This window comes from Juglans microcarpa x Juglans regia, chromosome 6S, assembly GCF_004785595.1.
Source record: "Juglans microcarpa x Juglans regia isolate MS1-56 chromosome 6S, Jm3101_v1.0, whole genome shotgun sequence".
NCBI classification, from domain to species: Eukaryota; Viridiplantae; Streptophyta; class Magnoliopsida; order Fagales; family Juglandaceae; genus Juglans; species Juglans microcarpa x Juglans regia.
The window spans coordinates 10,297,500-10,315,436 of NC_054605.1; the positions used below are offsets into that span (position 1 = coordinate 10,297,500).

The 17,937-nt window shown below is 38.0% G+C and overlaps 2 long non-coding RNA genes and 1 pseudogene across 2 annotated transcripts; 1 reads left to right on the forward strand and 2 right to left on the reverse strand.

The window, feature by feature from the left end:
- Positions 1 to 65: 65 nt before the first annotated feature.
- LOC121237733 lies at positions 66 to 908 on the reverse strand. Its single transcript, XR_005934962.1, has 2 exons — positions 600 to 908; positions 66 to 283 (listed from the first exon to the last, which is right to left on the reverse strand). It is a non-coding gene; the product is annotated as an uncharacterized LOC121237733 (long non-coding RNA).
- Positions 909 to 2,659: 1,751 nt separating this feature from the next.
- LOC121237904 lies at positions 2,660 to 6,270 on the reverse strand (annotated as a pseudogene).
- An 8,947-nt stretch (positions 6,271 to 15,217) lies between these two features.
- Positions 15,218 to 17,277, forward strand: LOC121237926. Its single transcript, XR_005935017.1, has 3 exons — positions 15,218 to 15,329; positions 15,901 to 15,920; positions 17,141 to 17,277. It is a non-coding gene; the product is annotated as an uncharacterized LOC121237926 (long non-coding RNA).
- The last annotated feature ends 660 nt before the right edge of the window (positions 17,278 to 17,937 follow it).

Sequence of the window (17,937 nt, forward strand, 5' to 3'; positions counted from 1 at the left end):
GATGAAAAGCAATAGAATTACTAACATTAAAAGGGAGACGTTTCTGTTTTGCTAGAGGACAAGTATTACAATGAAAGGAGTTTGAGTAAGTAATATTGGAGTCTAATTTTTGTAACAAACTGATTGTGGAAGCAAAAATGTGCCCAAGTCTGAAATGCCATAAATAAAAAAGACATGGTTTAATTGTAGTACTAGAAATAGAGTTATTCATGGCTGCTTGTTTGTAGAAATATAAGTCATCTCGCTCTTCACCCACTCCAATCATTCTCTTGCTGGTAAGGTCCTGAATCAAGCAAGAATTAGGTATGAAAAGAAGAGAACAATTAGAATCAATACTGAGTTTATTAGCTGAAATCAAGTTAAAATGGAAAGCAGGAACACAAAGGACATTAAACAAGATCAAGTCAGGGGAAAGCTGAACTGTTCCTATGTGAGAAACAGATATGGATGTGTTATTTGGGAGTTTGACAAGTGAAGAACAAGGTATAGAAGAAGTAAAAAGGGAAGGATCATTTATCATATGATCCGAGGCACCTGTGTCAATGATCCAGGTTGTAGAAGAACAAGATAAAGGGTGAGAGGAAGAGAACATGCTATACCTGAGATATTGTGAGAAAATGCTAGATTGGCAGACTGAGTAGTAGAACCTGTGGGCTTCACAAAGTTTGAATTCAGCAGAGAAATCAGCTGCTGGTACTGCTCAGTGGTGAAGGACATAGTGGATGTTACCATAGGGGAAGAAACATTAGATTGAAACAGAGAATCATAAGAAGCATGAGTTGAATCTGAGGCAGTAGTGACAGTTGCTGCATATGGTTTATTTTTGAATTTAAAACTAGGTGGGAAGCCATGTAGTTTGTAACAACTATCAACAAAGTGGCCTAAAACACCACAATGGCTACATAGAGGTCTTTTTTTGGCGCGAGAGAAAGGCTGTCTATTAGCTTTGGTATGGTCTTGTCGAGATAAAAGAGCTATAGGTTCCACATGAGGGGTGGGAAGAATCTCCTATTGTCTTTCTTATTGATGGGCTATAGAAAAAACTTGATTAATGGGTGGGAGGGGTACCATAAGAAGGATCTGAGCTCTAACAGTTGAAAAGGATTCATTAAGACCAACTAAAAATTGAATGACATATTCAGAGTGTTGAGCAGCTTCAACTTCTTTGAGGGCACCACGTGAACATACAGGGTCGGGTTTGTAGTTACTGAGTTCATCCCACAACCCTTTGAGAATAGTGAAATAGGCAGAAACAGAAAGAGCCCCTTGAGAGAGACTAGAAATTTGTCTCTGAAGTTGAAATATTTGTGGGCCATTAGCTTGAGAGAAACGATCTCTCAAGTCATCCCAAACTTCTTTGGCATTGGCAATGTATAAAACACTGTTGGCAATTTCTTTGCAAACAACATTTAAAAGCCAAGAGAAAATCATCTTGTTGCAATGGCATCAAGCTTCAAAAAGAGAGTTCTTCTGATTAGGACAAGCAATAGTTCCATCAAGAAAAACATGCTTGTTTTTGGCTTCCAAAGCAATGAGCATGGATTGACACTAAGAATGGTAATTGTCCCTTGAAACAGAAAGGGGTTGGGAAACAAGCATTGCGCCTGGACTCTCCGAATAATGGAGGTAATAAGGGTTTGAAGGATGATCTAGGTTCACGGTAGGTGGAGGCACAATAGGTGGAGGTTGAGCCATGAGAATTTTGTTTGGTGACCAAGAAAGAGGAGGAAAGCAGGACCACGAAAACTCTTTTCTCAAGAGTTCTCTGATACCATGACAAAAATAGAATAGAATAGAAGAATGGAAGAAGAGGCTGTGAAGAAAACTTCTCTATTGAAAATGAAGAGGCAATACAAAAACATACAGTACAAAAAAAAGGTGTCTGTCATGACCACTATATACACGAGGCCTTTGTTCTATACTGACAGTGAGGCAAAAGGACAAAAAGAATCCTAACAAACTTTAACAAACTTACTGACGTGTATAAGACCAAAAATATACATATATGAAAATAAACAATATACAGAATAACTTTTAACACAATCGAAGCCTTCAATTTAGTAATTTCCAGTTATTCTTCACCTGCATTTAAGCAATCTCTGTAAAATTGGAATTAATTGAACTTTCACATATAAAAATCTCTTAAATAAATAAATAAATAAATATTTTCCATCTTATAATAATTTGACCAAACTACCATGTTTATGTGATATTAACAATGTCTGACGACGATCTAAAGTCACGAGGTTTATATTCTCTACAACATCTGGACAAGATTTATGTCCAGTTATGGAGGCTGGACTTGGTATCGATCCCTCTATATTTGTAGTTTCTTATACATTGAGTTTATTCCTATGCAATATGTTATCTACTGTCTTTAGAGAAAATTCGGGTGCATAACTCGCCAGTGATCGGCTGTTTTTCGCTCCTTGCATGTAGTAGAAGAGACCATATAGTTGGTACCGAGAATCCTCTTCATTTCAAGTAAAATAGATACTATCATTTATCAAAAACATGATATGTTTTGGTCGACATTATATGTAATGGTCAAAATATTCTATGTTTTATATTAAATGGATGCTATCAATTTCAATTGAACTTGAGAGAATCCTATTCCATTTTGATGCATATTTTACATAATCAACACAATTGGGTATCTGATTATCAACCATTAGATTTAATTGGATCACTGACAACTCAAAATGTTCAAAGGTTAACAGCCTGTGCATCATCATGATCCACTCATAACACTCACTATCAACAAGGTTTCTCCTCATATTAACAGGGAAAAAAAAATCTCTATTAACATGGGTAAGGGACTCTTGACCACCATTTTCAAGACCCACAAGCGATCCTAGGATCCCATACTCCCATGTGGACTCTTATTACATGTTTCTCATAAGGGAAATCCCGGTTTGGAACTCAAAGCATAGTGAGCCCTAGGTTTTCCATGATATAATCCATCTACACTGGCAGATTCCAAAAGGAGACAAAGAACATATCTACTCACTTTTCTTTTCTTAATTTTCTGTTCCTGTATAAAATTATGAAAGTAGATTGCCTTGAATATGTTCTAAAGATGATAAACAAGTGATGATTCAACTGCTTTTTATGCATCTGTCTGCCTCTCCAAGAGAGGACTCTTCTGTGAGGTGCTGGTAGCCTATCAACTTCAAGGGATTTACCCCTTTCCTCTTCTTTGTATTGTGTCCATATTATAGTATAAAATCCTGCAACGTGTTATGAACCCATTAGGTAGAAGTTAGAACTCACCCTTGAAAACTAGCTTACAAGGGAAGGGTACCTAGGGACTTATAAACCATCAACCAATCCCATACTTAGTCGATGTGGGATCGTAACAACCACCACGCTCCGCAGCCGACGTCCACAGCTGTCCCGGCGCTCACACAAGCTGGCTGTGCACTAGGTCTTTTCCTAGCTCTGGGTGAACACTGCCATGTCGGCATCACCCCCCGTGCCGCACGATTGCAACCGTTGCAACATGAACTTAGATGTGGGGTGGCTCTGATACCATTTGTTATGAACCCACTAGGTAGAACTCACCCTTGAAAACTAGCTTACAAGGGAAGGATGCCTAGGGGCTTATAAACCATCAACTAATCCCATACTTAGTCGACGTGGGATTGTAACACAACGATTACAATTGCTCCAATCACACTGCAAAAGTCGGTAAAAACTTAATTAGACGATCACTGGAGCTGAGCGCTCTTGGGCGTGTTTTTACACCACTAGACTTTGCATTACATAAGATCAAATACAATCATTCTACCTAATATTACATGGAAAAATGCAATTCAATGAAATGATTATCATTCCCATTTAGCTGAGTAGCAAGTTTTTCAGAAATGATAGACGAAAGGCGTTTATAACATCCCTCTTGTTTGATGGTTTTCGACGTGGTACATATTCAACACCAAGTTACAGATTTACACACTATTGATGCAGCACAGGTACATTTAGACTTGCTTAATCAGGCTAGGTATTAGCATTATCGATCAGTGATACTGCTAACATTGATCTTGCAGAGACTGAGAACATTACATTCCAACATGGAGTGTGTCGCCAAGGAAGATGACACCCATTAAAGCAGCAATAGCAATCCCTAGGGGCTTGAACATGGCGACAAATAAAGGCCCTTTCTTATGTATGCACCATGTTAATACAGAAAACATCACTACGCTTCCAAAAAGAGCCTACACAAAATAAAAAACTGTTTATAAGATTTTCTAGTGACAATGGCGCCAAGGTATACACAAGCTGATTATATAAATTACTATAGTGTATGTGCTTACTGAGTAGACAATTGAGACAAGCTCAATATCAGGCCTTAATTTCCAAGCATTTGGATCTCTTTCTGCAATCAAAGAAACTACTGTACATTGGATTGTCCCAAAGAAGCAATAGAAGGAGACTATAGTCATCTCTGATGGGTACCTTTTAGGATTGCAGCCTTGATATATAGCATGAATTAAGATCAGTTCCATGACACAAGAGACTATGAATGAAGAAAGACAATTACACATCTGTTCTTATTGTTGACAATATTACCTGAGCAGTATTCCACACTACAAGACATATACTAGCAGTTGCAAGAAAAAGGGCCCCAATCATCCAATTATTTGTTGTTGCCAACATAGTGGACGGAGATGGTTGCCGTGGAAGAGAGGTTTTAGAGAACTGAATTTGCGGATCGCCAATTGCCGGGCCCTTGTGAAGGGTAACAATCAATGCTCCTGAGATTGATACCAGGGTCCCCATAATCTTGATTTGACTTCTTGAGCTTCTCAAGCATAGTTTTTCCATCCTAGATTATGATTTTAAAAACCCAAAATAGGCATACATTGTTTAGTAGAACTGGAAAATCCCATCTCAACCCTGTAACTGAAGTCTCGATATTCATTCGAATACTTCAGCTTTGATGTTGTAGCTGTGACTAAGTAGACTGTACGTTCATCAAAATTTCTATTTATATTGCACCTCTAGCCCTTAAATTTTGAAGGATATCTAAAGGAATAAGGCGAAGTTAAGAACTTGAAGATTACAACAAGCAAGAAAGTGAATGCTGGCACCAAGTTGCTCATAACAAATGCAAGGGTAGGAGAGCTGTAGCTTACGCCAGTGAATACACAATTCTACATCATTGTTATCCTGAAAACCCAAAAAAGGTAACATAATTTTAGGTAACATAATTTTCTTCAACGAAAAAAAGGCAATTCCATTCCCCAAATTGATCAAGTGGAGCTCTAATAAAAAATTTCATACCCAGCAAGACTGAGGAGGAAGAATTTACAAAGGAGAGAGATGGCCAGTGGAGGCCTCTTGTTTTTGAAACGAAAAGGTAAAACAAAGCAAAACACTTATTTTTATTCGTAATAGGGAAACATAGACAGAAAGAAAGAAAACAGGAAGTTTGTTGGTGGCCAAGGAGATGACCTATGGATAATGAAAGAAGAGGGGAGGAGGATGAGAGTGGCAAGGGCATTTGAGTAGACAACGAAGACATAGTGACTCATCCCTTTTGACATAGCTGGGTTACTCAGTGTGGTCAGGCCAAAATCGATCCTGACATACCTTTGTTCAGCTTCCAATAGCTTCCAATGGCTTCCTCTGCCGATGCTCCTCCTCCCTCCTCCCCATATCTCCTTCATCCCTCTGATTCTCCCAGCCTCATCCTTGTCTCTGGCCATCTCACTGGAGATAATTTTCTCAAATGGCAATGTGCACTTCGCCGAGCCCTCAATGCCAAAAACAAACTATGCTTTGTTGATGGCACCCTCAAAGCCCCATCCAATACTTCCACCGATTATGCTCAATGGAGCAGGACCAAAGATATGGTCTTCACTTGGATCCTAAACACCATAACCTCTTCCCTAGCCAATTCTCTGGACTACCATGATGACCCTCGAGATGTATGGCTTGACCTTGAGTCGCGGTTTTGCCATGGCAACAACGCTCGTCTCTTCCATCTCAAATGAGAAATATCCAATCTTCACCAAAATCAGCTCTCCATCCCTGATTACTACAATAGCATCAAACAATTATGGGATGAACTCATCAATCTTCAAACCCCCACCGATGCCAACACCTTTGAAAAAAGAGCATAGGACGAACGTGTGTTTCAGTTTCTACTGGGACTCAATGACTCGTTCGTCGCTCTCCGAACCCTAATTCTTACCACTGATCCTCTCCCACCTCTCAACAAAGTCTTCTCCATTCTCTTCCAAGAGGAACAACAGTGCCTCCTACAAGTTCCCCGATTGCCATCCGAGAACCTTGCTCTTGCCGCTCGGACTTCTCACACCGATCGACCACCAGTCAAGTGCACAGAATGTGGAAAAGACGGACACCCTAGTCACCGTTGCTGGCTCATCATCGGTTATCCTCCTGGCTGTGAGCCACGCAACAACCGCAAGCTGTTGATCCTTGGCAAACCACCTGTTGCTGCCAACCTCGCTGGGTCTAGCTCGAGCCCAGTCCCAGGCCTCTCACCAGAAAATTATCAGCAACTGATGAACCTCCTTTGCCCTGCTGCCCCGACTGCAAATTTCATTGGTAACTCCTCCACGATGTCGTGCCCTTTCGATCCACAACAAGATTGGATCATCGACAGTGGCCCTAGTGATCATATGAGCCACTGCCGTTCCTTTTTTTCTCATCTTCAACAGCCACCTATGGCTCGGTCGATTCAACTTCCCATGGGAGCCTCCATTCCAGTTGAAGGCATCGTCTCCATTGTTTTATCCGAAACCCTCACTCTACATAATGTTCTTTATGTCCCTGCTTTTCGTTTTAATCTCCTCTCCGTCCCTCAACTCACTACCCATTTATCTTGCATAGCAATTTTCTCATCTTCTACTTGTTTTTTTTAGGACCCTCAGTTGAAGAGGCTGATTGGAGCGGGTGAAGCTTGCTGGACTCTATGTTTTTCGGCCCCAAAAATCCGTTGCTTTCTCAGTTCACAATATTGACAATAAGACCCTATGGCATTAACGTCTAGGTCATCCTTCTAGCTTTACTATCCCTAAAATTTTTGATAGTCCATGTACTCTTTCTCATTGTGATACTTGTGCTCGTTCAAAGCATACCCGCTTACCTTTTCAAAATAATGCGAATAAAAGTACAATTCCTTTTAGTCGATTATATTGTGATATTTGGGGTGGTTATCATACCGCTTCTATTTGTGGCGCACATTATTTTTTGACTATTGTTGATGATTTTTCACGCACTACATGGATTTATTTAATGTGTTTTAAATTAGAAACTTTTAGTCATTTAATGCATTTCTTCGCTCTTGTTAAAAATCAATTCAATTCATCGGTTAAAATTATTCGAACTGATAATGGCCAAGAATTTCTTTCCCATAATCTCCAAACCTACTTTCATGCTCACGGCATCATCCATGAACGTACCTGTGTTGAAACTCCGCAACAAAATGGTGTTGCTGAGTGTAAACATCGGCACCTCCTGAACATTGCTCGGAGCCTTCGTTTTCAGGCACATTTACCTCTTAAATTTTGGGGTGAATGTGTTCTTACTGCTGCATACCTCATTAATAGGACTCCTAGTCCCTCTCTTCAAAATCAAACTCCTTTTCAACTCCTTCTTAAAATTCCACCCAACTACACTTATCTACGTGTGTTTGGTTGCCTTTGTTATGCTCAAAATCTTACCGTTCATAGAGATAAATTTTCACCCAGAGCATCCCGCTGTATCTTCCTGGGTTATCCTAGCAACCGCAAAGCCTATAAGTTATATAACCTCGAAAACGCCACAACTTGTTATTCACGTGATGTCACCTTTCAGGAAGATCAATTCCCTTTCCAAAATCCTCTCACTCCACATCCCACTAATCCCACAATTCTTCATTTACCTGTTCCAGAACCTATTCCTCTTTCTACTCCATCACCGGTCAAATCTACAGAGTCTGCACCCACTCCCATTATTTCTTCTCGCCCCCGCCGCAACATTACTTATCCGGCATACCTACTTGATTATGTTTGTCCTCCTATACCCACGGAGTCCATTGCTTCTTCAACCGCTGCACAGTCCTCAGGTACTTCTTATCCATTATCTGCTTCTCTTTCATACTCTCGTTTTTCACCTGCTCATTATTCCTTTTTAACTGCTCTTGCTGCATCTGTTGAACCTACTTGCTACTCAGAAGCCACTCGCCACTCCCACTGGCGTGAAGGCATGGCCTCTGAACTCTGTGCCCTTGAAGAAAACTTCACTTGGACTCTTGAACCTCTTCCTCCTGGTAAGAAACTCATCGGTTGCAAATGGGTTTTCAAAACCAAACTCAGAGCAGATGGCACCATTGAGCGCCACAAGGCCTGACTCAAGTGGAAGACATAGACTATCATGAAACTTTTGCTCTCGTAGCCAAGATGACCACAGTCCGCTGTGTCCTTGTCGTTGCCGCCACAAAAAATTGGATCATTCACCAAATGGATGTTCACAATGCTTTCTTGCATGGTGAACTTGATGAAGAAGTTTACATGACCCCAACACCCGGTTATTGTATTAAGGGGGAGACACGCATATGCGGCCTCCGGAAATCCCTCTATGGCCTCAAGCAAGCATCCTGAAACTGGTTTTTTAAACTAACATCCGTTCTTCTTACTGTAGGTTTTGTTCAATCTTAGGCCGACCGCTCTCCATTTACCTTGATTACTGATACTAATCTCACGCTTGTTCTAGTGTATGTTGATGACATCCTGGTCGTCGGTAATGATCTCTCTCAGGTCACTTTCTTCAAGACTGTTATTTCTACTCACTTCAAAACCAAGGATCTTGGCCCTCTCAAATATTTCCTTGGACTTGAAGTTGCTCGATCCTCTTCAGGCATTTTCTTAATTAGGGAAAATATGCCCTGGACATCCTTGCCGATAGTGGACAACTTGGCTCCCGCCCTGCTTCCTTTCCCATGGAACATAACTTGAAGCTTAACAACACTGATGGTGATCTACTTCCTGATCCTGTTCCATACAGACGACTAGTTGGACATCTCATTTATCTCACTATTACCAGACCTGATATAGTTTTTTCAGTGAATATTCTCAGCCAGTTCATGCATGCTCCACGGATTCCTCACATGACAGCTGCCACCCGTATCCTTCGCTACATTAAAGGTACTCCAAGTCAAGGCATCTCTTTTTCTTCCTCTATTGATCTTCATGTTAGTGCTTACACAGACTCTGACTGGGCCAGCTGCCCCATTACTCGACGATCTACCACTGGTTTCTTCATTACTCTTGGATCTAGTCCTATTTCGTGGCGCACTAAGAAATAGACTACAGTCGCTCGATCCTCTACAGAAGTTGAATACCTTGCCATGGCTGTCACCACCTGTGAACTCGTATGGTTATAATACCTTCTCCACGATCTCGTCATCTCACACACCCATGACAATCAGTCGGCTCTCTACATTGCTCACAATCCTGTTTTCCATGAGCGCACCAAACATATTGAGATTGACTGCCATATTGTCCATGACAAACTCCGTTCTGGTCTCTTCACCACCGCCCACCTTCCTTCTTATGAGCAAATCGTAGATATCTTCACCAAAGCCTTGGGTCGTGATCTTTTTCATCATTTGTCTCGCAAGTTGGGCATTACAGATCTCCATGCGCCAACTTGAGGGGGAGTATTACAGCACCAAGATACCACCAAATCAGCAATCCCACAATTTCAGCAATCCCACCAAATCAGCCATTTGTCAGTTACATAATTTTTTGTAAATCTACATCATTTTCTTTCCATGTATAAATCATCTATTCATGTATATGTATGTGTATGAGATCAATGAAAAAAATATACGGAAATTGTTATTCCCTTTATTTCTTAACATTTTTTGTTGCTTGCATTTGTGAGAATACAATGATCGCGAGTTTATTGTCGCATTCGAAAGATATTTGTTTTTGTCCTTAGAACTAGAGTTTATGCCAAGAAAAATAATTATAAATAAATTATAAATAATTATAATTTTTACATTTTTATAATTACAAAATATTTGTTTTTGTCATATGGTGGAGCATGAAGTTCACCTACTCGATGAGCACTGTGAAAGAGCATCAACGTTGCTACCTCGATGAGCAGAGTGGAAAGAGAAAGCGCTTGCCTTTGGAAGAGCAGCAACAACTTGGATCCAATGTGGACAAAAGTGTTCGTTATACGGATGAGCACTAGGCAAGTAAAATTGCTCGTCCCAAGGCAAGTAAAACTACTCGTCCTAAGGGCAAGCATTTTGCTCGCATGGGTTGGGCGAGTACTATAGAGAGCAAAAATGTCTATAGGAGGCAAAATGCTTGTACTCTGGCATTGGACAAGCAAAATTGCTCATCCTAGGGCAAGTAAAACTACTCTTCCTAAGGGTGAGCATTTTGCTACCCATGCGAGCATAAGGGTGGCAAATGGCTTGCCCCTAAGGGAGCACCATGAAAAGTAAAAGTGCTCGTCTCTTGAGTGGCAAGCACCACATGAGGCAAAGTGTTCGCGCCCCGGTGAGCACCCTAGGAGGCAAAGTGCTCGCATCCCAAACTAACACTATCAAGAGTATAAAAGTGCTTGCCATCCAAGTGAGTACCACGGGAACACCACCTCGACGAGCACCATGAAAAACAAAATGCTCCCCATCCCGGCAAAATGGTCCTACCTTGACAAAATGGTCCATCCTTGGGCCGATTTGGACGCACAACGGCGTCGTGGTCCATCGCTTGGTCAATCTGAACCCACGTCGACTTTTTGATCCATTGCTGGGTAGATTTGGACCCATAGTGGTGTCGTGAGTCTATCTGTGGGTTGATATCAACACGCAGCGTTGCTATTGTTGTGAATCTTAGCACTAAAGACCCACGACTCTACCATTGCTTTGCTTTTGATTATGCTGATTTGCAATGTTGTGGTAGGTCACTTGTTTCTCATATTAATAATGATATTGACGACTCTACCATGAGTTTATGTTTGTTTCATGATTGACTGAGACCTAAAATGGAGATTTTTTGTTGTTGATAGGCTAGTTTCTGGTTGAGGAGGTTTATGGCTTGATTTGGATCAAGGATATTTCTACATAATTTGATCTGTTGTAGGAGTATTTTAGTCCATTCATATATGTAGTAGGGGCATTTTAGCTTAACCCGGGAACTATAGAGGGGACACTCTGGCCAAATCAGTATCTCTAGTAAGGTTATTTTTAGTCCAATATGAAATTTATAGAGAGACATTTTGGTTCAAATCATCACATGAATTATTGCTACCTAGCCCATAAACTGTTTCTTTTATTATTGATAGACTTGGGATCTAAATTTTAATTTTGATTGGCTGACATATGCCTAATCATTAATACTTGAAGAGTAATGTTACATATATAATTGTAGAGTACGTAAATGTTGCGCAATCATTTTGAAAAATAGTGAGGTCTACTATTAATTTTTTTTTATGTGAGTCTCATATTTACTCATTTTTTTCAAAAGAATTGCGCGACGCTTGTGCACTCCACGATTACAAATATAATTTCTAATGCTTGAAATACTTTAATAGCTTATACTTAAAAAAATAAAAATAAAAAACTACTCTCCTTGATGTTCTGGCCCAAGGCAACGCCTCTTGAGTATGGAAATGTATTATCAAAATTATAGATATATTTAGAAAAAAAAAATGACAAATTACATATTGATATGTGGTGTAAGAAATGATAAGCGATTTTTTTATTTATTTAGAAAAGGCTATTGTTACAGAGTCACGCGATTATTGAGAAAAAAACCAAAATGATAATGATCCCAACACAAATTCCTGCCCAAAACCAAGAACGAATGTGACAAAGGTTCCCACAAAGGTATCTGAACTTTAGCATCAGCAACATGCATATATATATATATATATATAGATGGGACAATTGTAAAATAAGATAATTGTTCGAGAGACTCTCTCAACCAGATCATTAAAAAGGTCCCTCTCTCCCAAGGAAATAAACTTGACTCATGGATATGGACCTTATATAAGAACGGATATAACTCTGGTAAGCAAATAATAAATATATATATCCATGAAAGGTTAAAGTTATTACTTTAGGAAAATGCATAAAAGATGCTCACCACTAGAGTCAAGATAGCGAATACAACTAATAATTTATACGGGTGATGAATCAACATCATGTCCTCTTTGTAATCTTCTCGGTGAAACTCATGAGCCATCTCTTCCTAGACTATCAATGGCGAGAATCTTATCTAGGGCCACTCAACGTTCAACCTTTTGCTGCATACCTCATCTTGTGATGGACTAGGAGTATTCTTAACCCTAATCTCTCTTATTTATAAGGAATATGTTTGGAATACAAACTCAGTTCAATTCATCTCAATTCAATCATTGATAGGACTTACTGATTTTTCAACTTCTCATAAAAAAAGTTAAATCCATCTTAACCTACTTCATACATTTAAACCAAGATCATTGGGACCCACACATTAATATGTGATTTGTCATTTTTTTTAAGACCGGACCGGTTACATCCCTACACATTGACAAATCACATCACACATTTTTTAACACTCCAAAACTGGACCGGATCAGTCATTTAAACATATATATCAACCTATTTATATTTAAATACATCTCAATGAGATTCACAAAATATTACTATTTACAAATCAACTTAGATAATTTGATATCATCTCAATATCTAAATATAACTTAATATTTCCACTATAAAACGTCACTCCTTCATTCTCTTTGCAACAATATCTCTAGATGCAGTGGCGGAACCAACAATTGTGTTGAGAAGGGCTAACTTTTTTACTGTGTGACATATTTATGTAAAGAATAATAATAGATACAGTTGTAGGTGTGCAAGTACTATGCAGTTCCTTTGAAAAAAAGTGAGGTCCACCATTAAAAAATAACTTTTTCATGTGAATTATAGATTTACCTACTTTTTTCAAAAGGAGTGGGCGAGACTTACACATCTTAGGACTGCAAACATAATTTCTCTTATGTAAATTAAAAAGACATTGAAAAATCATAAAAACATAACTGCATATAAAAGTATATCTCGGTAATTTGCTTAGTATATGTAGAAATAAAATTATAAAAACACAACTTAATATATGTTTCATGGAATAATATTCATCTATTGTTATTTTGTAATGAAATATTTATAATTTATTTTCTTCATATAAACTATGAAAAGATCTTTTAGAATGTTATCTTTTATTATAGTATGTAAGCTACTTTATCAGATTTCATGCAAAATCTAGATATTTTTATATCACATTAAACATATAATGCTATAATTGAAAGTTTAAATAAATTCTTTTCTTACTCAATGAAATCTAGAGGATAAAAACTCGCAACTATTTTTCATATAGATCATCGACCTTAATATTTTTTCTTATATTTTCACTTTGGATTCCATATTAAGAAGCCCAATATTGTATAACAAAAAATTTTGGGATCCATATTAGTAAGTTTATTATTTCTCCTAAACTTAGTTTTAAGTTTAATTGTGAAGAGAACACATGTTTGAAAATAAATAATATATAGAAATTAAATAGAATTTTGGGACTATAAGAAAAAAAATTAGAGAGAGGCATTTTTAGGTATATTGAAATTTTAAAAAGTTTTAGAGAGTATATGGAGATTATAATTTTTTTGGAGGATCATTTTCTATATTTATAGAATTATGTATAAAATATAGGGATATATTGTGTTTTCAACAAGCACGGCCCCCTCAAGTCTAGAAATGATTTGGCCCTTTAGTAACAATGTTTGCCATGGGCAAGGGGCACAAGAAATTCTGGGATGGGTGATGAGACATACTACAATGACCATCAAGAAGCTGGCCAAACGACCAAAATAAAAGGCGAACCTCTGATCCTCTCAACATGCTCAAAATAAAACTTCAATTGACCGCAACGTCGACGAGGCACTCTTTATGCATAGATGTACGTGAAAGTGGTTTTGTTGGTCGTCACGAAAGCTCAAGCCTTGGGCGACTCCCTTTGATGTTATCACCACTATTGCGCATTGGCAGCTGACAACATATTGAAGAATTGACCCAATAATCAAGATGTAGATAGACTACATAGTACATACAACTCTCTCTTCATTTGATCAAAAAGTTTATAGGAGTACCACTCGGCTATACTCGGGTCCGGGCGTGTAATGCAGTCCAGATACTTGCCCAGTAACCCGGGTCAACTCCAGCGCATATCTGAAAAATTTAAAATCCTGAAGGACTAAATTTTACAAAAAAATGATTTTTTTTTTTTGTCAAATTCAAGTAGTCTCGGATTGTATCGGAAAACTCAGATACTCAAAGTTTATCCGAGTTGAACATAACTTAATTTTTAAAAAAGTAAATTCAGGTTGCAGCTACTCTCATATGTACTCGTATCCGAGTATCCGCCGCCAAATATGGGTGGGTGAATAATCTAGGAAAAAATTTAATTATAAACGATTCTACATACTAATATGCACACTCATTCAATATGATTGGTTAGAAAGTAGATTTTATTGAAAATAGTACTAATTTAAATTTAGAAGATGAAGATAATAACATTAATACGCAGATTGATATATAAATTTACTTATACATAGCAAAACTCATAATCTAGTTATCGACTTGGGTAAAAAAAATCTTTACCCACCGAGAATCCGAAACATGTAAATTTTTATTTTGATTTCAAACATCTTTTAAATTCTTTAAATATTTTTTAAAAAATAGTTCTTAAGTATTAAAAATACAATCGGCGGGTATTCTCGGTATGACTGGGCTTTTCCTTCCTTAATAATATTCAAAACCTAATTTTTCTCTTGTAAACTTGGGCCATTCATTTGCTACTTGGAGGACCAGATAACAACGTTGCAATTCCTAAAACCACTGGTTTTTACCTAAAAAATCGAATTTAAACGATTTTATGCATTAACATACGCATTCATTCAATCTGAATCATCAAAAAATAAATTTTATTAAAAATAATATTAATTTAAATTTAAAATATTTATTAAAAATAATATTAATTTAAATTTAAAATATTTATTAAAAATAATATTAATTTAAATTTAAAATATGAAAACAAAGATTGGTACGTAAATTTGAATTTACTTAACAAAACTCCTATAATAATTGCCCATTTTGCAGATTATTTGTATTTCTAGATACCTGCGACACAATAATCTGTTGGTTTTTTCTGGGTCTAAGCCGTTGGTAACTGGTAAGGTTATTTGATCGGAGAAGATGGGTACGGCGGAGCCCAATTTGGAAGGACTTTTCGAGGAGAAGAAGCGCGTCAGGAACCCTCTTGTCCCTATTGGTAAACCCCCATTTTCATTTTCTATATCTCAATATTTTTCTACTTTGCACATTTACGTCGTTTGATTATTATATTTGATCTTTGTTAATTTCGATGCCCCATATTTATGTTAATTTTTTCTCAATTTTTTTTTTCTTATATTAATCTGTGTTTCCTTAACAAAGAGGAAAAGGAGAGAGTTTTGGCTGAGATGTTGGCCTCTGCTAAATTTTAACTGGTGGGAATGGAGTTTTGTGGTTCTAACAGAAGTGGGGGCAGATTCATTCGATCTCATCTGGGAATGGGATTGCCAGTTCTATAGGACTCTTCACTTTTGAGTGCAAAGGCCGTCATTTAGAGTTTCTCTCTTGGGGAATATATTGGGTCTTGTGTATTAGGAATGCAAGAAAATTTGTTTTATCCTCATATTTGTTATCAACAACTCGACACCATTTTGAAGATTAATGCTTTAAGCACCCGAGTGCATGGATTTCCGTTGAGTTGTTCTTTCTTTTGAATTACACGTCACTTGTTTCATACAATCTTGATCCACATGCCTCCAAGCCCACCATTTTTTCCTTTTTCCTTGTAGGTATGATCTTGTTCATTAAGGTACCATTTCTTTGCCTAGGGGGAGTGGCAGTATTCGTTTCACTCTCCCTATGATTGGTTGTCTATGACTCTAGCTCTTGTGATGAAATACGTTAGAGATTGGTTAATGACAGTTTGTGGAGATAGCTTCTAGTATGGAAGTATAGGTTTCTGGAGAGAAATTGTGTTCTAAGAGCTTCGAGGACACTATGGGGTTGGCCTTTTGAAAGAATTGGCAAGAGACTTCAAAGCAGGTCTCGAAGGTGACTTTCAGAAAGGTTGTTGATGTGGTAATGGTACCTTAATGAGACTTCCAAAACTTTTTTTAGGACTACCAATGTTACTTTAAAGTTTAAAAATAAATCACTGAGGTTTGAAAAATGGGTTCGGTAGTCCGTACACTGCGTATCTTGGGTGTTAAAATTATATATTTTCCTAATTTATTTTTAGTTGGACACTAAGATATTACAGGCCAGCTGTTGCTTTTGTCAATTCTTTATGTTTCCTCTTGGTTTTTCCTGTGAGGAACGGTGGGAATCCATCACCATGGCTGTTTTTTTTTCTTCTTATAAGAATTTTTTTATTAATCCACATAATTAGGCATAGCCCAGGTACACAAGGAGTATACAAGAGATTAACCTAATTAAAAGCTAAGCGCTGTGAAAGTCAGTATAAAAGTCATTGAAGCTAGTCCCATTCAATACAATGGCTGAAGCCCAAAGTAACAATGTATGATAGAAAAAGTCCCTAAACCTTCCCATTGATCGTTCCCTGTTGTCGAAGCAGCCATTTATCCATGGCTGTTGTGCATACCATTTATCCATTTTTCTATTTTGTAAAGGGTTTTTTTTTTTTTTTTTTGTCCCATAAAAGAATCTTTTTATTTTGTCCCTCACCCCCTTTTTGGTGAGGTTAATCCATTCCACATTACTAAAAGGTGAGGTTAATCCATATTTCTAAAAGAGAAAAAGGAATAAATGACTATCTTGTTGGTCTTGTAATATTACTTCTACAAGAGTTTTCTTCGATTAGATGAAATGGATTTATAAGAGACCTTTTAAATGTACATGCAATCACTATTGTCAGTTTTTATGAGTTAAGCTGAGACTCTGAAGTTCAACAACATTTTCCTCACGCTCTGCTTTCATCTTTACCTACAATTCTTAGTACCTCTTCTGTATACTGAATATCCAATGAATACTTATTAAGTCTGTTTTCTTTGATGGATTTAAATACTGCAGGTGCACTGATGACAGCCGGGGTGCTAACGGCTGGCTTAATAAGTTTCAGGCAAGGCAATTCTCAGTTGGGTCAGCTACTCATGAGAACTCGTGTGGTTGCACAAGGTGCCACAGTAGCACTGATGGTTGGTACTGCTTACTACTATGGAGATAATCCCTGGCAATCAAGATAAATTCTGTAAACTGCTCTTGCTTTTTCAATTTTAATTTTTCCCCCTGTTGGTGATTTTAGTGAATAGAGAAGGACCATGGTCCTGGTCAGCATTGATCAGCAGCAATCTATGTTATTGTGCACCTTTGCAATTTTGCTTATACAAACTATATGCCGATAGTATGGCTATGCTGGATAAAATAACCTTTTACAGAGATCAAGAAATGGTAGATCAGTCTCTATAATTTGATGAGTAATTAATTAAATGTGCTCTATATGAGGTGTTTAGAAGATAAGGGTAGAAGAAGGCTGAGTTGAATAATTATTGGGAAGTTGGAATAAATGGAGATAAAGTAGGAAAAAAGTTGGCTTATTTTGTATGAATTATTTCAAATTAGTGTGACCATTACATGAATAGCTAATTCTTGTCATAGGGCTGCTACCCGCCTGGAAGAGCCATCCCTGCCACCTGCCTAGGCTGGGGGCCTATTTTTATCCCCGCCACCTGGCCCGTTATATGCAGGCGGGCAGCCCCGCCAGACCGGTCGGGCGGGCAGATTGACCCATGGCCATTCGGCTACCTGTGGGCCTCAATGGGACCATAATCCTTTTTTAAGCCTATAACTTGTTTTAGGGGCCGTTTTGC